The following is a 25233-nucleotide window of genomic DNA, read 5'->3' as shown; positions in this document are numbered from 1 at the left end:
ATGACGAGATGCAATTGTTGACAGAACGTTGATATTAAGTTCAACAAAAAAAATACGCAGACTTTATCTGGACATGATAGGTTTGCATAAATGATCTTGGATGATCTGAGTGCAGCCTTTGGACCAAAATCTGGATCGACTACATGAAAATGACTGAAATATTGATACGCCTTTCCATAGTCTTAAGTATTTTACGAATTTTGAAGAGGTTGGAAAAGAACTTGGAAGAAGATCAGGTACTGCATGTGCACGCATGGATTTCGATCAGATTATGGTGCTGTTGTTAAATCACAGGACATAGAACATGCTCGAGCAATTTGTTGAGGACCGATTCCGTCTTTAAAGGCTCATTTACCTTATCAGAATAATATTTTTTTTGCAGATATTATCAGCAGTTATTCCTCTAGACTAATGTATAAAATTTTCAAAATGATTTCACAATTTGTAAAAAATGTTCACTGTTCGACGTGATATTACCATGCTTCTTCTTGAGCTTGACAATTTCTCGATTTCTCTGCTAATTGCTGTTGCTACTTTACTGTTCATGTTTTTTTCTAGTGAATAGTTTCTAAAAAAAAACATGACATCGAGAAAAAATAATTAAAACTTAATTAACGGAGACATGGATACGCTCATTATTTCTGCAATAGATATTTTATCAAAAAATTCACTTGGAAATATACTATCAAGTTCAGGGATCCTGGTATAGAGTGTTGGCCCATTTGTTGGTTGTGGTATATTTTTTATGATTCTGTCTATGCTGTCAACGAAATCATCATTAAATCCATATGCAATATCAGCCTCCTGCATGATTGCCTTAGTCTCAATACTTTTTTCATTAGATTCTACTTAATTTTTTTCGAGTAAAAAAATCTTGTCGTTGTACCGTACTACAACCATATCGCCTAATCCAATTTTCCTTTAAATACATGATTGGACTAACTCTTTTAAATATTAAACTCCCTAAATAAAAATCCCCTTTTAAGCATCAAGTTTTCACATTAAAAAGTTTAAAAGGAAACTTCTTAGCTAGCATCGTTTCCTACAAATGCAAGGTAACGCCCTATTAAAACAAAAAAAACACACAGGCAGCTCATTAAATTCCAAAAGCAAACGATTTTCAACCTCTAAAAATAACAGAAACTTATTCATTCCGCATTTTATTTCAGTTTTATGCCCATTGTTACCGAACGAAAGGGGAACTTCGCTACTTGGGTGGGCATTAGTTGTGTCTACGTAAAATTTAAAAAAAAAAGTGACTTTTAAGTTAAATCGAACTGCTAACGGGCGCATGTTTTCATAAACCTCCCCCGCCTCGTGACATTTTTTTTAAGCCGTCAACCGCAGATAAGGTCGTAACGAATAAATGAAAAAAAAATGTCGTTTCCAACCCTAAATATGTAACCGTCATGATTGATAATCTGTTCTGAATAAATCATCCGAGATTCCGGGAACATTAGTTAAAGATGTCGTGTGAGTCTCGCAGTCACATGTGGTCTTTAGAGTTTGTCATCGTTATGTGACCACCCTCGAAACCAAAACGGATTTTTTTTTCTTCGCGATGTACGATGTCTTTTTTATCTTCGGATTTAAGAGTTACAGTATCTTATGTTGGTTGGTTTATCGATTGTGGTCTGATGGGATCATCTTGAAGGCTTTTATTCGTAGCATCGTATTTGTTTAACGTAATGTATGAAAATGGGAGAAAAATAGGTTTTTCTTGTCACTTCTTAGCTTGTTTCAAAAACTCAACTTGGAATCAACTGGTTTTCATTATTTTTAATAGTTTTTATAATTATCTTTAGGGTACTGTCTGCAAATCAAGATTTTTTTTTTAATTTTATCTTTACTTTTTTTCTGTTGTTTCCTGATTTACATTTCTGTCATTGATCTCAACGATTTTTAATTCTCCCATAATCTTTCCTTTAGTCCCTAAAGATTAAAAGAAAATTCATTTCTTTTAAATACATGCTTCATGTCAACTGTTTTTTATTTTTATATAACTTCCTGACATAGTCACAGGTTGAAAATGAAAAAAGAAAAATGAGACGACAATTTTTCTTGATATTCACTTTCAGAATGGTCTAGTAATTTATCCTTGCTAGAAACTTCTGACGGTCATGTTGTTACAGACTTTTACACTAAGCTAACACAAACAATTACGTTATACATTCATAGACATCTAAAACGGTTTAAAAGTAATTGATCGTCAAAATCTCCAATCCTTCCCACCATCACTTTTAAATGATCGGTATTTTAACAGTTTGCATTGCACAGATTCAAGTCTAGTTGCATGCTTTAAAGAAGAAGCATAACGCAATTTTGATCTGACCAAGGAATTAAGCAGAATGTTTGTACTAGATATGTTTGTAAAGTCCGAAGTTGATCTTATGAAAAATTCTACTGATCTCAAGGCAGATGAGTTTTAAAATAGAAGCTTGTATCAATTATAACTCCCAAATCGTGAACTGCAATTCTGAAGAGTTACTCCATGAATGATATATTTAAAATTAAACTCATGCATTAAAAGGGGTATAGCTAGCTTTTTGCATTTGTCCATGTTTAACGCTAATTTGTTTAATATACACCATTAAGATCTTACCGGATCAAACAATCCTCCCGGAAGCCAATGACTTTAATGATCATCATATCATCAGCACATGCTATACAGCATATGCTAACAAACTTGCTACCTCGAGGAGCACTACTAGAGGCAACATAGTCTTCAGATCTAAATTCACTGTACTTAACAAATTGGTCCATCCTGTCAAATGCTTTTAGCAAAATCCATATATAGTCCAATTGTTGTTGTTTGAGCCAGAATAAAGAAAAATCATTAAATTGGTACCAGTCTTTACGGAGAAAAGATGGTACTTTCATTAGTACACTCTGTGAGTGTTCAGATATTAATGTTCACAGATGAGACTTTATCCTGATAATCTGAACATGCTTAATAAAGTCACCAAAAGCACTTGCAAAGAAGTGAGCAATGATATTCATAGTTACCCCTGGATTATCTATTTGGGTATCATTATAAGTCAAGTTGCCTGAAGTTCCAGATGTATTGCGCTTTTGCTAAATAAATATGGAGAATATCTCCGGATTTTTATGGAGCATCTTAGTCTTTTATAATTAAAAAATTCGATGCTAAGTTACTATTTTTTGTAGAAACTGTTTTTTTTTGCTTTAAGTGATTCTGATTTCTGATGTGTATCTTTGCATGACATCATTCACATTATTTATTCCGCCAAGGAAGTCCCACTTAACCTCTGAAATGAATTGATATAATAGAAAAAAATTGGCTTTGCTAAAGATATACCTACTTCTGATTCAGGTCATTTACTTTCAAATTTGCGTACTTAAGCATATCAACAATTACAGGATGGTAATGATTCTAAGGCGTTAGAAGCAAAACAGCCATTACAATATTACATTCCAAGTGCGTAAGAACCAGGTCAAGGATGATGTCCTGTATATGTGGAATATTGTTACATTGTTTTAGAGATGTAAATGCAAGATTCATTAAGATTACTAAGCTTATGGTTATTTCCCTGATCTCCTAACACCACTATCCCAATATTCTGAACACAATCAAGATTAGCCAGATTATTAATGAAGTAATTGGAGAGTTAGGTTGAGTACAGTAAAAATAAAAATTGTAGTAAAATCCTAAACTAACGATGCCTACTTCTGAGATCCTATACTCAAAGTCAACCATAAGACACCATTACCAGTAAGAATATTCCTAGTTTTACTATAGTAGTCTGTAAAAAGCTCATGATCATAGATGCTTGATTGAATCCAGCTTTCAGGCACACAGATTATTTGATAACTAGTCAAAAACTAGTGTTGAGATCTTAAACATTTGGATATATAATAAATATGCTTCTGCTAGATGACTGACTTAGTTTAAAGAAGGCTCTGATGAATTTGCAATTTTTAGTACTCCGTTGCTATAAATTAATCTAAGATTAGTTTTACCAGCCTCCTGTTTCCTGAGCTTTCTATGCAGTTTCTTTTACCAAAGATTTTTGTTATCTAATGAAAAAAGAAAAGTAACAGTTGAGGTAACTTGGTCTACAGTTATTCTCAGTCTTCCTATCAGGTGAAATCCAATGTCATGCTGTAATCCTACATAGGCTCTGATCAGTTGAACATTATATATAAGTAAAATTTCCTAGTTTTCATTCTATGTACTCTTGAAACAGTTCTTGGATATTGACAAGATAAGTTAGAATGCGACGCATTGGAGTCCAATTGTTGATACTGATTGGGGTTGATTTAAAGAAAAATGAAACACTTAATGAAGCTGAAAAGAGAGTTGTAAAATAATTAAGACGTAAGTTTGAAAAATAAATGAAACAACTCGACAAGAAGATATCAGAACGTGCAACAATTGGAATCATTCTCAAAATTATCGAAGAAAATGAACGGACGAAAAAAACGAAACAAAGTCCGAATTATGATTGATAAAAAATAAATGTTAAAAACAGTTGACGAATTCTATGAAGAGTTATACGCTACAGATAAAGGAGAAATTATTTGCCATTGGATCCCCAAGATTCTAAATTATAAATCAGAGAAAATGCCAGAAATCACAATTTATGAGATTTTTTAAATGAAAATCAACCAATTCCCTGGAGAAGTGGTTATTAAGGCTCTTAAAACTAGGTGGTGAAAAGCTATTGCAGACTCCTAAGGTTTTGTATATTGAATCAAAATACCACAACAATAGCAGAAATCTTGCAAATTACCATTCGATCAGTCTGCTGTCTCAAATATACAAGCTATTCACTAGAATCATTGTAAATTGATCAAAAGTAAAACTAGAACTTAATCACCCAAGGGCTGGGTTTCGACCAAGTTATAGTCCCAAACAATCATCTTCAAATCTTTAAGAATCTTATAGAAAAATCCATTGAATACTAGAAACTACTTGTCCTAATATTCGTGGACTACTAAAAAGCGTTTGCCACTATAAATTAGTATCGGATGTTAAAGCCACTCTCCGACTGTAGAATAGATCATCAGTTTACCTGAGTAGAGTCAGAGTCATATAGAGTCTATATTAAAAAAATGATCAACGTAAAGATCAACGATGAAGGCTTAACGCATTTAAGTTTTGCAGGTGACATAGTCCTAACAACAGATAAGCTCTGCTTCTCATAAAGTCAGATTAAACATTAATATGTGACAAAAACCGAATTAATAATTAATGTTGTAGAAGTACATGTGAGGCACGTTGGAGATTTCAATTAAAATGACCTAAAATTATTTTTTTTTAACTACTGAAGGTCTTTTTGCATAAATCGAATGAAACTGTTAAACACTTTCTCACATAGCATAATGTTGCAAAATGCTTCTCTAGTAGAGCTCTTATGTCTAGTAGCAGGTTATTAAAAAAAAAAAGATGAAGCATGATGAAATGTTAATATTTCAGGTTTGTTTGTAAGTTATGCCTTGTATTATGATTATATACATTTCATAGAGATATATATAGAGTATGCAATTGGAAGATCAATGCTAAATGTTGAAGCAATCAAGTGAGTGTCATGTCCAATAGAGGATGAATATGGGCTGATTAATGATGATAATGATGAAAGTGATAAGTTTTATTTAATTTCTGGACAACGACCCAAAAATAAATTTCAAATCATAATATTGTTTCCATATAATTTAGCTGCTTTCATATGAAAACTAAGCCTTACTATTGAGCTAATATTGTTCATTTACCAGAATATAGCTTCTAAATAAATCAAATCGGGTTTATATAGGTTAACATGTATATTTTCCTAAAGAAAAACAATGCCGGAGAGTTTATATTGGTTTATTAGAAAAATTGCTTCCGGGCGAAGAAACTATCTGGCAATTTTTATAGCGTGATAGATGCCAGATGTGGCGGCAAAAATTAACACGTAATTTTCGAAAGGATCCAAAAAAAGTGTTAAAATTTTTTTTTAAACAGAAACAGGCTAAATAGAAAATATAAAGTGTATATTTTTTATGCATTATTTTGTTAGACAAACTAGAAGGTCTTAAAATATTATATTTATTTTTTTTTAGTAGCTGATAGTACGGTCCTTCTTAAAATATTTTGCATGAAATTTTACTTCTTAAAAAGAAGCTTTAACCGCACCTAAACAAACAAATAAACATTGAAATGTGCCTTATCTCAGACGTAAAGCTCCTGGCGCGCTACAAAACTGATTTAATTCATGAATAGGATTTATTTTGGCCGAATTTCAATAAACCGCGTCCTCGTTGTGAAATCCAATGGAGATTTCTCGATTTAAAATAGAACCAACAGTACAAACAAAAATGCAGCAAATGTTAATAAGACGTTCCATAATGCCTTGTTGGTTCAGTTACTAATACATTATCATACCTGACGATTTTCTAGATTTTCGAAATTCTAGATTTCATTGCCTCGCTTACTTTGGTAGTAGGAGATACTACCCGATTGGCTAAATTTTTTAAAATTTAGAATTTACAGATATCATTCAAAACTTCCAACACAATATTTAAAAAGCTCGTAAACATTAAAGATAAAAGAGAACCCTTAACCCAATCGGGAGTCTACTCACTTAACTGCTGGGAATCTAATGCCGTTTAACATTAGTCAGTCTGGAAGGAAAATAAAAACGAGAGTGCAAAAACACTTAAGAGAATATAATCAACACAAAGATACCGAAATCATCGAGACTAAATCGGCTTTTGCAAGTCATTTATTGTTCTCAAAACACTTGCCTTCCATCCCGAAAAATGTAAAAATCCTTCATGAGTGCCCCAAGGGAAAGAAGCTTGACTTATTAGAGAAGATGAAGATCACAAGGGCAAAAAGGAGTCCTGTACTGTCTTGTGCGAATGTTGCTTTTACCTTTGAACCGCATTTAATTTTTAACAATATTTCTCACGACCTGGATAGCGCGTAAGTTTAGCGCTTGCCTACGAACCCGATGGTCGCTGGTTCATTTCTCGATCAAGTCATATTTTATTTTTTATTTTATTTTTTGCTTTATTTCCGTTCTCCCGTTCAACTTAACCTCATTCTGCTTGTTTTGTTTAATTTTATTTATTTTTGACACCGGATTTAATGTGAACGTCAGCATTATTTTTTATGTATTTATTTTTGTTTTAACTTAAATGTTTGTAGTGTTAACCCAATAGCTTTACCGGTAAGTCATTGTAATTTATGTCTATGCATTGTTGTTTTTGTACTATGGTTGCTTTCTTTTTTCTTTTAGATCTGACTATGCCTTAGAGCGAAACACGTGTAATCATTTTTTTTTAAATAAACATAGTTTGAGACCATTGACTTTGTGTCCCTCCAATCTCTGAATTCTTATACCTGACGAGATGTTGAAGAGTTTGTAGAAGAATTTAATGGCATACTACACAATACAGACCTTAAGGAGCAAAAGTAGATCAGCAGAAGATAAATCTTTGACGCAAATATGGTGCTTTTCAAAGAACTCTTCGCCAAAGATAAATTGGAATACTTAAGTTCAGTTTATGATTAAAAAATCGAACACATACAAATTGATTTATCACCGAAATTATTATTGCAGGTCGTACTCTATTCGATTATTATCAAAAGCCAGTATTTGTATGATGATTACAGAAGTATGTGAAGCAATATACTATAGAGCCTGCAAGTTTCCTTCCCAGGATATTTTGATGATGGTTCATTGATGGTACTCTAGGCAATTTAGTAATTGAATCTTGTGACCTCGAGAACTCGGTAAATCAGAATGTATGCTTATATTGTGTTATTTAATTTTGGGAACTTGCAAGAGTGATTTGCGAAGTACCTGGTAAGAGGATCTCAATATATGCCAAAAGATTTGTAGAGCGACTTGGAATATGAGTCGTTTGACGACTTGTGGTGTGTACAACCAGCAGCAGAATAGGGAAACCAAGCATTATTAAGTAAACTGCTTTAGGCTCAAAAATGATCAACTTGCGATTTTTTTCCTGGGAACACTATTGACTTTTTAACGACTTTTCCAACATTTCTAAAATACTTGGAATCTCCTGAATTGTTTGGTATTTAATAATTTTCTAGATATGGCTCTTCAATGTTGGAAAAAGATCGAGTTTCACCAAAAAATTCCAATTTTCCTAATAGTATTTGGATTTTAGTTTTTCAATTTTTAATGGTTCTTTGGCTTCATTGCAACATTTTGAAGAAGTTTTATTAAGATCCGAGACAGTTGGATTTTCCGGAAAAACTCCATATCGAGGAGTAGTATTTTTATTTTTGTTAAATAAGACTTCGTGACAAATAATTTTGTATGTAGGGTGTTATTTAACCCTGCATTACTAGCGGGTCCCCAAAATAGCACCATTACTCGCAGGTGAGCACTATGCTCACTTATACTTTTCACGCCATATTTTCCTAAAAAATATATCATTGGGCAAAATAAATAAAATTTGGTTAGTAACAAAATATTTTATTTTCAAAATTAAAGAATTTTGGTACAAGGCTCGGGCAAAAATGTTTAGGCTAATTAAACCTGAACTAACCTAATTTAAAAACTTAAACTTAAAAACTGACACAAAAAAAAACAAAATATAAATGGAAATCTTACATACTGCAAGCTTATATTTAGTCAGAATCAGATTTTACACATTCCGTGCAATAAGTAATAGTATGTTCTTTACAAATTGCTCTTAGGCACTTAGCACATTTCGAACTGGTCTTGCGGTTTTTCTTTCTTGGACAGTAAGAACATTTCGGTCTGGATTGAGGTACCTCCGGTTCTATTATATCTAGTTTTTCTGTCAAAGGTAGGTTTAAATATTGTTTAATTTGCAAGCAATGTTTGTGTTACACGTCGCATCATGTGAGATTTTACGAGCTGTTTTGCCAAACATTTCAGATATAATCGCCTTGGGTCTTTTGTATCCAGACTGTTGGATCTAAATATGAAAAACCCGTTTATACCTGCAATAATGAGGACTGAAAAAAATACTGTCATAGGCCACCTGCAAGTGATTCTGGATACAGAATAAATGCTTTTTAGCTGATCTACTGTATCAACTCCTGATTTATTTCTGTTATATTCAGTTATAACTTCTGGTTGAAATGCATCACCTGATTCAGGATCAATTGTATCATTTTCATGAAATGTAGATAACAGCAAGACATTTTTATTTACCTTCCACACATAGGACATCAATAAACAATCTCTTCCAAAAGCAAACATATCTTTCTCTCTTTAGTTGCAACAAAGATTTGTGGAATTTCACGCTTGTTTTTGCGTATCGTTCCAACCAAAGTTAATCTTTTATTTTTTAGGAGGTCTAGAGCTAAAGGAGCTGACGTAAACCAGTTACCACATGTTATATTGCGCCCCGAGTTTGCTATGGGCTCACACAAACGATGTACTATACTGGCTGGGCTGTTGTCAATCATAAATGGACCCTCTGGTTGGCTGCCAATGCAAAAATTTTAATTCCGTACTTGTTGGGCTTGCTTGGTATATATTGCCGAAAGCGACAACGTCTACGGAACCCTTCGTCAATCGTGCAGTTTTTCCATTGAGTGTAACAAGCCTGGCATCTTTCTTGAAACTTTCAAATATATCTCTTATTGGTGCAAGTTTATCGATTTTTCTTCTTTCAACTCTAGTGGAAGTATCATCAAAACGTAACGAGCCAAGTAATAAATAAAAGCGATTTTTGGACATTACCAGCCTAAAGAATTCAGGAGCTGTTGCATCAGTAGCCCAGAGGTCATTCAGATTCGTATGTTTCGATTTTAAAATGCCTGTACGAGATACCAAAAACAGCTTTAATTTCTTCAGCATCTGTATCCACAGCATCCCTCGGACAGAAAAAATTCTCACGGATACTAGATAGATAAATATTTGTACATCGGACAATTTCGTCAATAATTTGATCCGTTATAAATAAATTCTAAGTTTCAAACGGCGTTAGCGCACTTTTCGCTTCGGGTTTTACTCCCGGTAAATGCGTTATTATATTATGGCGTCTATCACGACTAGTTTTAGGCTTTCTGTTAAGTTTCCAAATTGTTTTTCTGTCTTTACCTATATAATTTGGGCCATCTTCAGACCAACGCGTAGAAGACACAGAATCATCGGAATCGTCCGCGGATAACTCAGAGTCAGTATTAAAGTTCAAATTATTTTCGACACAGTCTTCGTCACTCTCTACATTCTCTAGTCGTTCTTCTGGAACTCCGTGTTCTCTAGCAAGTGGCTCTGCTTGCTCCAGCTCTTCAAAGATTTTTAAAAGTCTTGCTTCTTCTTTAGCATCCATGTTTAACTCGCCCACCTAGAAAACGATAAAAAACACAACATTACTCCACAAAACACAAAATAAACTAGTTCGTTCTTACAGAAATATCTGACAAAACTGACTAACACCGATGCTCGCATGTAAGCAATTCGTTCACTTTCCGGCATGCACGCACTAAGGATTCGTGTAGTAGAACTAAACGCGTCGCAGCGTCCAAACCACTTACATACAATTCTACCTAACACCCTGCAAGTAACGCAGGGTTAATAAGTATCCGATATTTCACAGGGTATTTTTTATTGTATTTGTAAAGTAAAAGGTTCTAAAAACCTGAGTTCAGCTGGGAATCTGGTCACACTGATTCTGCAACCCACGATATCAATTAATTAGAATTCTGAATTGAAATCTGGCGTACTCATAAGTATTGCACTTAGTTTATTCTTGATAGCTAATTGATCGCTTCCTCGAAACACACTGTACGTATTTGGAAAGACTTACAATTTATAATCCTCTTAAATAATCCTGTGCTCTCTTTAAAAGAAAAAAAAATGATAATTCCTAGTAAAAACGTCATCTTTTTAAAAGCTCATAAAATACCGTTCGAAAAATATGTAATTAAAACGTCCATACCGAGAAACGAAATAAAATAAATTTTAATAACACACCGGGCCGGGATATATACAGAAAGAGGACTGGTCGCAGTAAAATCTCTTCGGTAATGACCACCCGTAAATGAAAACGATCTTTTCGAAATGTGTGTTATTATTTTAATTACGAACCTACGCGTTAAACTGGTTTTTTAGTATAGAGATGCCCACGTTCGCTTTATTGTGCAATATCTTTGAAACATTTATTAATAATAATAATAATAATAATAATAATAATAATAATAATAATAATATAAATGTCCGAAAAGAAAAACGAAACCGTTATTATATGCACCAAACTAAAGTATTGTACGAATATATAGTAAAAATGTATCGCGTGCAAAAGTTAATTTTATTCATGAACCCACAAACCATTGAACTCCCAGTGTATCATTTCCATATGAATATGATATGCTAAATAAGAGCGGTTGTGCATTTTGTATGCATTGAATAAAAATGGATTTATCGGAGCTCATTTTTTCTGTCTTTTTTTTAGTTGGTTTCTGGTGAAATCGAACAATAAAACCGCAAATAGTAGCTTTGGAAATAAATGTTGATTCTATTTGTATGTAACTGTAAAAAGAAACAATAAAAAATTCTTGTTGTGTTCGCGAGCGAGAGAGAGAGAGAGAGAAAAAATTGTTTTTTTCAATAGAATTAAAAACAAACACATTTTTTTATAACCCGTATCAACAATTTAATTAAGAAAAAAAACTAAAAACTTCTTGTACAGCAGGGCCATCTTTATTCACCTACTTTTATTTTAATTGTTACACTTAGTACCTGTAATTTTATTTAAATACATATCCTCCATTATTTATGAAATTTAAAAAAAGAATAATAAACAAATGTCAATGCAGAACAAACAATTTCTTTAAAATTAATTTTCGAATATTCCTAATTCGTTAAAAGCACGTTCATCGGATATTCTCTCATCGGCCCGGGTAGCTCAGTCGGTAGAGCATTGGACTTTTAATCCAAGGGTCCAGGGTTCAAGTCCCTGCTCGGGCGAAACATTTTTTATTTTTTACTTAATTTTTATTTTTTACGAGGTTAATTACTTTATATTCTTACCCATTTCTGTATGTATTTCCACCATTTTTACCAAAAATTAAGTTGGAAAAATTATTTAAAAAAAAGCCAATTTTAATGAACGAAATGAGCATATATCTGAAAGAAAAGGAAGTGCATTAAACACCTACTTCGTCATTTTGTCCAAGAGTTAAGAAAAATAGAGAAATCAGTCTTAAAAGTTTTAAAAAATTAAAAAAAAAAAGTGAATTTATAAGGACAAAATGTCCAAATATTTGAAACCAAAAAAGTTAGAGACCTGAAATTTGGAACTTAAGTTCTTTTCAGACCTGAAAATTGCTACAAATATTATTCGAATAAAATTATTAGACACGTATTCCAGTATTTTTTTTTTAACTAAAAAATATTGAGTAATCAGACTTGGAGATCGAATAAATTATTTCAAAATAGAAAGTGAATTTAACAGAACAAAATCTCTAAGATCATGAGAGTTAAAGACCTGAAAAATGATACATACGTTCTTCTAATAAATTAGTTTGACCACTATTTCGAAATTTTTTCCAAAAATTTTAAAAAATTGAGAAATTAGTCTTGGAATTTGGAAACATTTTCTTTTAAAAAAAAGTGGATTTATGCAAGGATAAAATGTCTATATCTCTTAAATAAAGAAAGTTGGAGACCTAAAACTTGCAATGTAAGCTCTTTTAATAAAACTATTGGGTATTTTTTTCAGCATTTTTTTCTAAAATTTAAAATTAATAACAAAATTAGTCTTGGAATTTGGACAAATTAAAAAAAAATTAATATATGCAAGAGCAAAATGCTCATATCTCAGAAACCAAGAAAATTGGAGGCCTGAAATTTGGAACTTAAGTTCTTTTCATAAAAATTATTGGAAATCTATTTCAGAATTTTTTCTAAAATTTAAAAAAAAATAAGAAATCAGTCCTGGAATTTCGAAACATGTTCTCAAAAAAACGGTGAATTTATGGAAGAATAAAATATTTATATCTCTTAAACAAAGAAAGTTAGAGACCAATTTTGAAATTAATTTCTTCTGATAAAATTATTGGATGCCTATTTTAGAATTTTTTTCTAAAATTTAAAATAATACTAAAATTAGTCTTGGAATATGGACAAATTATATAAAAAATTAATATATGCAAGGACAAAATGCTCATATCTCTGAAAACACGAAAGTTAAAGACCTGAAATATAGAACTTAAGTTCTTTTTATACAACTATTGCATACCTATTTCAGAATTTTTTTCCAAAATTAAAAAATAATTAAGAAATCAGTCTTGAAATTTGGAAACATTTTCTCAAAAAACAAATATTAATTTATGCAAGGATAAAATGATTATATGTCTTAAATCATGGAAGTTGGAGACCTCAAATTTGGAACCTAAATTCTTCTAGTAAAATTACTGGAAACCTATTTTACCATTTTTTTCGAAAATTTAAATATAATAACGAAATTAGTCTTGGAATTTGAAAAAAAATTGAAAAATTTGAGAAGTATTTTGATTAATATTGATTTTTGTTTCCTGGCTAACTGTTGGAAATATAGAGCTATTTAAGGAGCAACTAGTGATACATCTAATTATTGTTGTATAAATGTTCTTCGATGGACATTTTTCCTACCAGAACATCTTTGGTCTTTTGAATATAGTAAACCAAACGTCATTGGGCACTTGCATTGGGTCAAGAAGTAATAATTTTTATGTGTCAAAAGTACCATCAAATAATAGAAAAAACTGATTGTAACTTAGGATATCGGTAGTTGAATACTTAAAAAGATTTTGATTTCTTAATGGAATATTCTTAAAAACCATTTAATCAAATAAGGACACATTTCTGAGCATATCTTAAAAGTCGACTAAAATCTTATAGTTTTTATACATTAATATAGAAGAATCCTTTAAGATGAATCTGAGGGCAACCACTTGATTCTGAGTCACTGATTTTCAAAACTTAATTTTAAGCTAATGACTTCAATACTACTTGGACTGCTTTAAATAGTTCAAGTTTAGAAAAATGAATTTTTTACTCACTAAGTATCTGTAGATGGTGGTGTATAAGTATAATCCTGCATTTAACTTTTTGAGTTAGAGGTGATCGTATTAATCAAGTCCATAGGCCATCAAATTTGAAGTATTGAATTGCATACCTATATGTCTTGTATAATCCATGACTATATAATATTTCTAAGGATCTAGAAGTAAACAGCTTAACTTATACTGCAATAACAAAAAGTATATGCTGGAGAAGTGCTCCTATTAAAAACTGCATTAAAGTGCATTAAAATTAACAACAGGTGCAAGAAAAACAATTTACCACTAAAAGTCTCTAAATTGAAAGTACTTTCCTGTAATAAAAAAAACTGTATTATATAATATATTGATAAATTTAAAGATGAGGTTCTACCTAGATCAATTCACTTCAATGAATTTATTTTTCACATTTAATATACATGTCAGAAAAGAAGTTATAACATGCTAGGCTTCATTCAATCATTGACAATATCTCTAGCATTAAATTCTTACACTTTTCATGTTCATTCCTTTTAGAATACTCTTGCCAAGAATAGTTGCCGTGCTATCAGAACCATATTCAATAACTTGAAAATATACCTGTGTGTACCCGGAAGTCAATTTCTCACGTGATTTTTTCTTCCACTGGTTTATAAGTGAACGTTCCAGTAATATTCAAACTTCTAAGACAGATCATTTTCTGAAAAATTCCTGGAATATTTACAGACATTTCACCACATTCTATCTTAAAAGCCTTTCAAACCATAAATCATTGCCAGTATAACATCTCAAAAAATTACAAATTCAGATATATACACGAAACTTTATCCATTGTCTCTCAGACTTAAATTCACTTTAAATCCTTAAAAAACTAATATGAAAGTCAAATGAAGGGAGGGCGCCATACGGTTAACACTCCCCGTTTCATCGATGGACATACTTTTATTTTTTTTGAGTTACAAGCATCAGTCATTTACATCTTTTTTACGACGTCCAAATTGGGTTAAAAAATGGCGGGAGGGGAGGGAGTTTTTAGCTTCCAGTTAAAACAAATAACGCCATAAACACGGTCGGTAATTTAACAAATAAAAACGTGCCATAAAAGCAAAAATTTTAGAGGCTCAATTTTATTTGAGTGTTAATTGCTCCAAGAACGGCGGCGACGTCGTCGTCGGGTTTAAATCACAAAACTGAATCCGGAGACTTAAATATTTGAACTCGAGGTGTTAATTATCATGGAGAAAATTGGACGTTGTTAGATGTTCGATGTTATTGATCAATAAATCAGCGTCTTCAAAATATACAGACGACAGGCAGACATCCGAAACAACCGTAAAACCAATGTAAGATTGAGCTCAGTAATGGCAATTAAATTGGGCAAGGTTATAAATTGATCTGTCATGCCATGTCTGGTCAATCTCCCATGTAAATGTGGGGTTTAGCGGAGAAAAATATGGAGTTTGGGCTGCGGTTTGGGTTGTTTTGTTGCTTTGTTTCGGCTTCATTGGAGGTCTTGATATTTATTTGTTTTTTTTCAAATGTAAGTGTAATTTGTCTGATGTTTTAGGCTGTTTCAGTTTGTGTTGCCTTCAAGGAATACTAGTTTTAATTTTATAAGTATTATCAAAATTCATGTAGAAATTCTGAAAAATTTAGGCTTGCATAAAAGGAACATAATCTTGATAATGTTTAATTATACTGCAATCAATCAGCTTTTGTCAGAACCAAAAATTAAATAAGGGAGGAAAGTAAAGCAGGGCTGCATTAATCCCCCTTATGGTTTAATATTTACTCAGAATTCGGATTTAGAGAAGGCTTGGAACATACAGATTCAGGAGTATCCCTGAATGGAGTGAACAATGTTCGTTATGCAGACGATAGGGTTTTGCTAACTTGCAAGGAAAAAGTACTATGAAAATAAAGTGTCGGTAGAAAACGATCTCATGGTTAAAAAACCTTAGTACCTGCCTTGGTATGAATACTATTGAGTTGTTCCAGGTTGCAGTAAACAGTATTAAGGTGACATGTATGATCAGATAAGAAGAAAAGTCTTTAATGAATTACATATACAGTTGCTGCCAACCATAATCTAATTTCTTTGATCTAAAGCCGCAATAGCCCGGAGGCTTATGACCATTTAACAAGCTGTATTAAGCAAGTTTAAATCCCAAAATTTCTTGTCAAATTCCGCGTTGGATCTGGTAAAATCAATTTTAAGATGTAAAAATAATTTATAAAAAAAACAAGATTTTTTTATGAAAATTAGATTATTACTCTTGAAAAAGCGGGGTTAACAATATGTTATAATATATTAATTTTATTGCATGTCATTATTTATCTTTCGTTTTATGTGCATACTATAATTACTACATGTTTTGACTGACTATATATGAAATAACAATGACTGGTTTTGGATGGTTCAGTAAAGTAGATTTTTAATGCTTAATGGCGCCATCTTTACCAGCATATCTTTTGGACAATTTGTATGCATTTATTTGTTCAATAAAAGTCGTTTATAATAATTATTTTTGTCAGTTAAGCGGTTTTATTATTCCAGGAAGTCAAACCTCGAATTTTCTTATTTCAGGCTGTTAAATAGTTTTATTATTGTGTGCAGTTACGCCATCTACATTTACTTATAGAAAATATAATATAATCTACACCTACAAATCAACACATTGGCTCCGGACTAATTAATAAACGAATAAAGAGATTTCGATTGTTTTATATAGTTTTTTATTAGAATTTTCATGTGTTATGTTACATATTGATAAGATCATTGTACCTTAAGTAATAATTTTTACTCCTGAGTGTCATTGACAATATTAAGCTAAGATAAATCTTTCTTTTAATGGAAAGTGAATATTTTGGTTACAATCCTGTTACAATTACCGCCAACCGTAGTTTATTTTCTTTGATCTAAAGCCGCAATAGTCCGGGGGCATATGAATATTTAATGTTCAGTATTAACCAAATTTAACTGCCAACATTTTCCATGAAACTTCACCTTGGATACGGTAAAATAAATTAAAAAAAAATACTTTATTCCTTAAAAAAAAAATGTTTTTTTTATAAAAAGTCGATAAATATAATATAATTTACGCATAGAAATCGACACATTGGCTCCCGACTAAATAACAGGCAAATCGAATGATTTCGACTATAGACCGTAAGATTAGTTTTACACCTCTTTACTGGACTTATAAGAAAGAGATAAGACATCAGATACTTAAGATTTTTAATTTTTCATCTCTTTCTGGGGCATCTCAATTTATATATCCCATTGCCTTAAGATGGCTCGTTTAAATTTTGCCTATTTCTTATTTAATTTTTAAATTAATTTAGTATATTAGCGAAATAACTTAGTGTACTGCTAAATTACTTAGAAGTATTGAAAATAACTCCAAAAGTAAGTCAGCGACAAAGATTATCTAATTTAATACTTGGATAATGCATTTGAGTTCCAAAGCACATTGACGATCACTATGAAATAATTATTTTGGTTTGAATCATAACTAAGTAAAAATTAAATAAAAGTTTACAGGACGTAGCTGAAATATGCAATTTAAAAAAAAATCGTTTTTAAGGATATAAATTCAATTGGTTCCTAAAACTCATTGACGATCACTACAAAATGATCTTTTTTACTTGTAAAGATCGTAACTATATCAAAAATTTAAAGGTATTTCATGACGTATGTCTTATTACATGGATGGATTTTTGCCATGATTTGAAGATATTCCTATAAGTCTATATGGAAAAACATTGCTATACTTGGGTTACCGAACAGATGGAGTGGTCACGTGATCGTTCTGCGCCGGAGGTGTGGCCTAGAGCCTCGATAGGGTTCATGACTTTAGGTTTTATTTAATTTTATTAGTGGAGCGGCTTTAGATCGTTTTGGTTAAATTTTCTGCTATTCGAATATTTGAATCCTCGCAATATTGAAAAGTTGAGATTGTGTTTATTTTTTGTCAATTTGTTAATTTGTTTGTTAACAAATAATGGCTGACGCGCCACGTACACCCCCATTGTCACCCCCCAAGAAAAACGTACGAAAACATTTGACCATTGCTGAAAAGGAAGTGATTATGAACATATATAAAACATGAGCATCCAATAAAGTGCAAAAAGTCCAGTTTACAGCAGAAGCAGCAGGTAATAGATATTTTTAATATACAGTGTGTCCCAGAATGAGCGAATTTATACGTGAAAGTGACAAAAAATGTTGTGGTTAAAATTTGACCGTTTGGCATCCAGCCCTGCTTGATTAAAAAATAAAATTTAGCATTTGCATAACAAAATACTTAAAAGGGATTATTATATCATTACCTGGCACAACCTTAAAATCGGTTTGGACCCATTTTGCAGGCGACCGTATTATATTAAAAAAAAAGCTGCTTACAAAGCAAAGCTGTACGGTAAAATAATTTAAAATAAGTAGTAAGGCATAATTCTCTTCGTCTAAATCTGCCAAAGTTGCATCGATGGGCGGGCTTATATTTCGCGCACATCATTTACTCCATCTGTTCGGTAATCCGACTATAGTCTCTGCTCTAAAAAGGAAAAATTCTACATTTTTACATTTATAATTACAACCAAGACGTAAATATGAAATAAATAAACAGGGTGTTCGGCAGAAAGGTGGCCAAACTTAAAGAGATGATAGAGTAACTCAAAACAATAAGAAATGTTCCTATAAAATTTTGTCAGAAAATGCTTTGTTAAAGAGATACAGGGTGGTTAAGTTTTACATTTTGCTAAATTTATCCCTCTGTATTTTAGAAGATAAGCAATTTGGAGCATATTCAAATGTAAGTATAGCAAAGCTTTGATTTATTTTTATATCAAAAGTAAATTTAGTTTTTTTTTACCAAAGAAACATTTAATTTTTTAGGCCATTTCATTCAAATTCTAGATAGCACTGAAAATGGTTTTAAGAAATTCTAAAAAAAAAACATTATTCTTTATTAATAATTCTAAAAAATTATTTTTCTTGGATCAACTAAAGAATAAGTTTTCACGAACTTTGCTCAAAATTGCTTAGCTTCTAAAATACAGAGGGATAAATTTAGCAAAATGTAAAACTTAACCACCCTGTATCTTTTTAACAAAGCATTTTCCGACAAAATTTTATAGGAACATTTCTTATTGTTTTGAGCTGCTCTATCACTTCTTTAAGTTTGGCCACCTTTCTGCCGAACACCCTGTATATTTCAACTTAAAAAACACAATATCAATCAAAGATTTTAAATCCGGTGCTTTAAACTTGAACACCAGCAAAGAGGCGTCCAAAAAGGATTTTTAAAAGTGGAGTATTCTAAGTCCTATTTTTTTAGCGGTAAAATAGTTTTTATCGTAAAAAATGTTTTTTTAGATATTTTGCACGTAGCTCTAAAAAATTTCCACAAAAACCAAGAAGTTTTACTCCTTTCGGTATATCCCATTCAAATACTACGGCTAAATCGGAAGTATTGGAACGAATAATACTGGGTTTGATGATAATTTGCCTCAAATGTGCCTCTAGTTTTAATTTTTCATTATTCTAATAATGTCTCATTAGAATAGTGTTTACAGGCAATAAGAAAGAATAACGTGTCATAATGTAAGACAAACTTTTTAAGAAATTGTTGGGCGCCAAAATATCGCACTAGTGAATGCCATAAAACAAAAGTGTATTATTGTTTGAAAATAGAAATCTGGCTACATGGTCCGCCCAAATCAACTGCACCCATGTAATCGTCCACACAGGTTCTTTCTATAATTATATGATTTAAAACTCTGATTCTAAGGGACAAATTCAATATTGATGACTCAATATATCGCTCTCTGTGGTACTTGAATTTTGTTGATAAATATATATTTATTCAGCGATTTTTTAGTATATTTTTGTTTTTGGGCTATTCATCAACCAGTATATGGTCAAGGTATATTTATTAAACAATAAAATACACATATATCATATACGATTCTGTTTACAAAAGGAAGAAGATTTTGGTATTTAAAGGAAAAACACCACGGAATTTATATATCTATAGTTTTTAAACTCGATTACTACACCTTAAATATTTGATGATATTCTTCTGAAAAATCACTGTTTTTCGTCCATATTATCCAATCTAATAACGCTGTTTTTACACTAAATATTTATATTTAAAATTATATCAAATTTAAATAAACAGTGTTATTAAATCAAATATTGAATATATATTTTCTGCAAAAACATTGTTTTTCATCAACAGAACCCTTACCCCCCCCACCCACCCCAAACATTTGCCCAGTAAGAAATTCTTTTGAAAAATCACCATTTTTCGCCCATAATATCTAACTTAATAGGACGGTTTTTATATTAAATATTTATTAATATACATATATATAATTATATCAAATATAAATAAACACTGTGTTATTAAATTAGATATTAACAATGATTATCCATGCGCATTATTTTGGAAAACAGTGATTTTTGAAAACAATTTCTTACTGGTAAGATGTGTGGGGCGGGTGGGGGGGGCAAGGATAAGGTTAATAAAAAACGTTTTTTAGCAGAGAATAATTGCCTAAGTAAAAAATGCTATATAATAGGTTATAAAAAAAATAGGTTATAAATAGGTTATAAAAAAATCTATAATTTTTGTATTTATACTTTTCTCACATAACCTTAATGTTTTCGCGTAACACCTGTAAAAACCCTATTTTATTTCTTGAAAGTAAGGCGTTTCGCTATGAAAATTGCGATAATTGTGCCATAAATAAAAATTCAGTTTTTCTAAAAATAAGTCATTAAGTTTAAAAAAAAAATTAAGTTTTTTTTTGGATCTAGACAATTTTTCATTATCTAGGTTCAAGAATATAGTTTTTAAATTAAAATTATTGGTATATGTATATTACGCGGACATTTTATCCGATATTTATAGTTGAAGTTGACCAATCAAAAATGTGTAAACCAAATATAAGCGTTTATTTAACTATCGTGTGTTGCTTGGGAAGGGTCAGTGCTGGTTCATATGTTAAAACCGAAGGTACACACTACACTAATTAAGAATCTGACTCTTAAGACACATGGCAATATCTGATTTAAATATCTTCAGTTTTCCGAATACCATCCAAACAAAGTTCTCGGGAACAAAATCTCTCAAGATTCATGAACAAGAACAGGATCAAGAACTATGTCATCTGTAAACCCTAAGCTTTTAGATACATCCCATTTATGTTTACTGTAGCTGTTTTCTGTAAAATTCCTGTCAAATGCCTTCTTAAAGTCTACAGATATCACTATTAATGGTTTATTCTGTTCTATACCTTTCTCTATCAAGGACCATTACTTGTAGTTGGTCATTTATTCTAATCCGGCTTGCTCCAGGGGTTGGTGAAAATCTAGTTTAGTCCAAATTCTCATGAACAGCTTACATAAGCGAGATAGTAAGCTGATATGAACTGCCTATACATGTTATATAAAGAAGGAACATAATACATACATATATCAGGTATCCTAAAATGTGTATTTTTAAGAAGTAACTTTACAATGTTCCGATCCCGAGCATATGGCGTCATTATGTCACAGATTTGGCGCCACTCAAAACGGTATTCTTCGAAAAACAAAATTTCAGATTTTATCTTTCATGTTCTATTTACTTTGTAAGGCGATACTTTTCGCTACTTTAATCTGCTTAAAACGTCCCTCTTCTTATATTATCCAGTAGATTTAGGTAAAAAAAAACTATATTCTAAAAACACTTAACCGGACGTTAAAAAATATATGCCCCTTTCAAAATTTATTTCGGTGAGCGTCGGTCGCGATCCAAAATGATGGCCGCCATAAATTCTTACCGTAAAACGCTAAAAACTATAAATTTTAACATCACAGGTAGAAGAAAGGCACTTTTAAGGGACCTCTACGGGTTGACTTTTAAACCCTGAATGGCCCCCCCGTAGCTTTTAAAAGTACCTGTAAATTGTTTTCTTTTTTTTTGTTGTGTGTTAAATCGGGTTACTTAGTTGCCCATTATTAAGTGGGAAACATTCTATGAAAACAAGAATGAGACGGGACGGTTATAGAGAACGACGCATACAAGCGAGATCAGCTATATGATACTCATAAGACCCTTAATAGTGGAATTCTGGAATCCCGGTTGAAATATTAAAAAACATTTACATTATTAATACCTAAACTTTTTACATATATCATCAATAACCGCTATAATGAAGCCTTAAAGAAAATCTATACAGATCCATATCATAATTGTCAGGGTTCATTAAGGGTAGTTAAAAGTAATATTCAGATTCCCTGATGAATCTGTCTCTATGTTTCCTAAAACTAAATATCTGAACTTTATTCAAAGTATCCAGCTCACTTGAAAGGTTTTTCTTTCATTTTCCCTAAGAGGTAGTAAATATTTTCTTCTTCCAGGCAATTGACAGTGATTTCTAGATTATTCCCAGAATTTGAGATGGCTAAAACTAAGTAGGGATAGACAAACACTCTCTTAGAAAGTTTTGACATCAGTTTTCTTTATGATGTGCTGTATATGTTCTTCTTCCAAGCAATTAAAAGTGATTTATAGATTCTTTCAGGAATTTGAGACCCATGTCATTCAAACCATTTCTTACTGGTTTGAATGACATGAATTTCTATGGTTCATTCCAGGTAGTTAATCTGGAATCCTATATGCAAATGATCCAGATATCTAAGGAGAATAAAACTTTTTAGAAGTATGTGAATGACACACTAACTGATCAAAATGGGTTTCATAAAGGGATATAAAATATAAAAATGACAGCGATTTATAAATTAGCATAACTCAATATTAAGCGAGTTATAGCGGCTTTTTGTTTAGACCTATCAAAGGCTTTTAACAGTGTTGATCACAGCCTGCTTTTTGCTAAAATGGAAAGATATGGCATAAAAGGAACAGCTCTACAGCTACTTAAAATTACAGAGCAATAGGGTCTATTCGGGATTCTCTCCTCTATATTTCTATACACTAATGAAATAGTAAATATTACTTATGAAATGCTGTTTGCTAATGATACAAATGTAATCTACGTTCAAATAATGTTGAGTGATGTATTGGAGAGGTGCGAGGGACCTTGGTGGACCTAAGTAATTGGTTATCCAAAAACAATCTATTGCTTAACATGTCCAATACTAAATGGTTGTTATTAGGGTCAAAAAGTCTTATAAGTGAACTCATAGTATTAACCTTCTTGAATCAATAGAAAGCCTACTTGTCTTGGGAGTAATTATTATTGATAAGAGAATTAATTGGAAAAAGCATATGGATCAAGTGGCTCTGAGTATTGGAAGAAATAATGTTGGCATTGGTCATAATGTCATCAAAAAAAGTGTATTAGGTCTATTTTCATAATAAAACCGTTATAAACATGTAGACAGAAAAGTTTTATTGCAATTATATGAGTATATATTGTTTATTGAAAATAACTTATTTTTTATTTGAGCAGTTCTAGTGTAATCAAGAGCATAACACTATAGACGTAAAAACTTTCCCATTCCTGAAAGACCAAATTCCACATACATTCATATGAACTTTACACACATGGATATTAAAATATATAATTGCCTATCTGAACCATATAAAAACAAAAAAAAAAAACAAAAAAGATGAGAAGTATTTAAAAAAAAAATCTCTTTAAATAAAGTAAATTTTCTTTACATTCTTATCGATTAAAATTGTACATAATCAAGGGCCATTGTGTATGGATCTATTAATGCAAAAAATTAAATGTCCTGAATATTCTTGGCTAGTTAAAATACCAGTTTTAGGATGATTCTACAGGCAATTAAATTTACTTCTAAAAAGAAAAATGTCAAATAAAAAACGAGTGTGTAAAATCTATTTTCGAATATTCTTATCATATTATTTAAAATCTTCTTTAAAGGATGTTCTCTTATAGGCCCGGGTAGCTCAGTCGGTAGAGCATTGGACTTTTAATCCAAGGGTCCAGGGTTCAAGTCCCTGCTCGGGCGAAACTTTTTTTAATTTTTTAAATGTGAATTATTAAATAAAAGTTTTTTCCATTGAGACAAGCTTCTGATGAGTCGTTTTGATTATTAAGTTTTATAAAAAAGTAATAATTTCAATTTTTAGACTTGAAGGAAAAAAATATTTTGTTAATAATACGAAAAATAAGAAAAAAGTTTCGCCCGAGCAGGGACTTGAACCCTGGACCCTTGGATTAAAAGTCCAATGCTCTACCGACTGAGCTACCCGGGCCGATGACAGAATATCCTATTATGTTGGTTTTAAGTGGGACAATAAGAATATTCGAAAATATACGATATTCAATTAAAGCACAAAAGTTAATAAATTAATATGAAAAAAAATATATATTTCTGAAAGAAAAGTTACTGTCTAAAATTGATTTTGGATTATTTAGTTTAATTTTTCATCAACTTAATTAGTAATAAGCTAAAAATAATAATAAATAAAAACAAAATATATGTGTATACTTTTTTAATGATTTCGATAAAAAAATTTTTAATTTTAATATTTTGGTGACTATAAACACCTGGAATATATAAAAAATATGAACATTTCAATTTCCTATTCTCATTAAAAATAAAATTCTACCTATTTTTATTAAATAACTCTACTTCCAAATATTCTTAAAAGCTTAAAACATTGTTTATCGGATGTTCTCTCATCAGCCCGGGTAGCTCAGTCGGTAGAGCATTGGACTTTTAATCCAAGGGTCCAGGGTTCAAGTCCCTGCTCGGGCGATACTTTTTACTTTTTTTCCTTGGTTTAGCTACTTTTTATTATATAAAAGAAACATCATTCATAAAAGTATTACAGCGTAGTATAAAAACTGGTAAAGTAAACAAAATATTTTTTAGTAATTTTTTTAAAGTTACTGAATATCCTCAGTCCCCTAGTATAAATTAAAAACTGAAAAAAATATGTAATAAAATTTAAAAACCTCCTCAAAGTCAATAAAATCTATTTTCGACTATTCTTAATATAATTTCGCTTAAAACATTTTTCATAGGATATTCTTTTATCGGCCCGGGTAGCTCAGTCGGTAGAGCATTGGACTTTTAATCCAAGGGTCCAGGGTTCAAGTCCCTGCTCGGGCGACACTTTTTTTTTTTAATAACTTTTAACACCTCTCTTTAAATTAAATTTACTGTATTTTCCAAAATAATTTATAGTCCTCTTAAAAACAAGCTCGACGCAATAAAAGCTGATTTATTTCATATATATACCTAAAAAAACTTTCGGTAGAGTGAAATT

General features: G+C 31.3%; 1 protein-coding gene and 5 non-coding genes across 11 annotated transcripts in view; 4 read left to right on the top strand and 2 right to left on the bottom strand.

Moving 5' to 3' along the window:
- LOC126740145 (netrin receptor UNC5C) overlaps positions 1-25233 on the bottom strand; it is a 346710-nt gene that overhangs the window by 292667 nt on the left and 28810 nt on the right. Inside the window, exon 3 of one of the 6 annotated variants that reach the window (XM_050446071.1) lies at positions 18311-18534. The exons of the other annotated variants lie outside the window; for them this stretch is intronic. The gene's annotated coding sequence lies outside the window, so the exon portion shown is untranslated. The remainder of the gene's footprint in view (positions 1-18310; positions 18535-25233) is intronic. 6 annotated transcript variants of the gene reach the window in all.
- On the top strand, positions 11852-11924 carry Trnak-uuu (transfer RNA lysine (anticodon UUU)). The gene has a single exon. It is a non-coding gene; the product is annotated as a tRNA-Lys (tRNA).
- On the top strand, positions 23894-23966 carry Trnak-uuu (transfer RNA lysine (anticodon UUU)). The gene has a single exon. It is a non-coding gene; the product is annotated as a tRNA-Lys (tRNA).
- Positions 24141-24213, bottom strand: Trnak-uuu (transfer RNA lysine (anticodon UUU)). Its single transcript has one exon. It is a non-coding gene; the product is annotated as a tRNA-Lys (tRNA).
- On the top strand, positions 24647-24719 carry Trnak-uuu (transfer RNA lysine (anticodon UUU)). Its single transcript has one exon. It is a non-coding gene; the product is annotated as a tRNA-Lys (tRNA).
- On the top strand, positions 25004-25076 carry Trnak-uuu (transfer RNA lysine (anticodon UUU)). The gene has a single exon. It is a non-coding gene; the product is annotated as a tRNA-Lys (tRNA).

The sequence above is a fragment of the Anthonomus grandis genome, chromosome 9 (assembly GCF_022605725.1).
Source record: "Anthonomus grandis grandis chromosome 9, icAntGran1.3, whole genome shotgun sequence".
Lineage (NCBI taxonomy): Eukaryota > Metazoa > Arthropoda > Insecta > Coleoptera > Curculionidae > Anthonomus > Anthonomus grandis.
The sequence above is the reverse complement of the archived record's forward strand: the minus strand, read 5'-3'. Positions and strand labels throughout refer to the sequence as shown.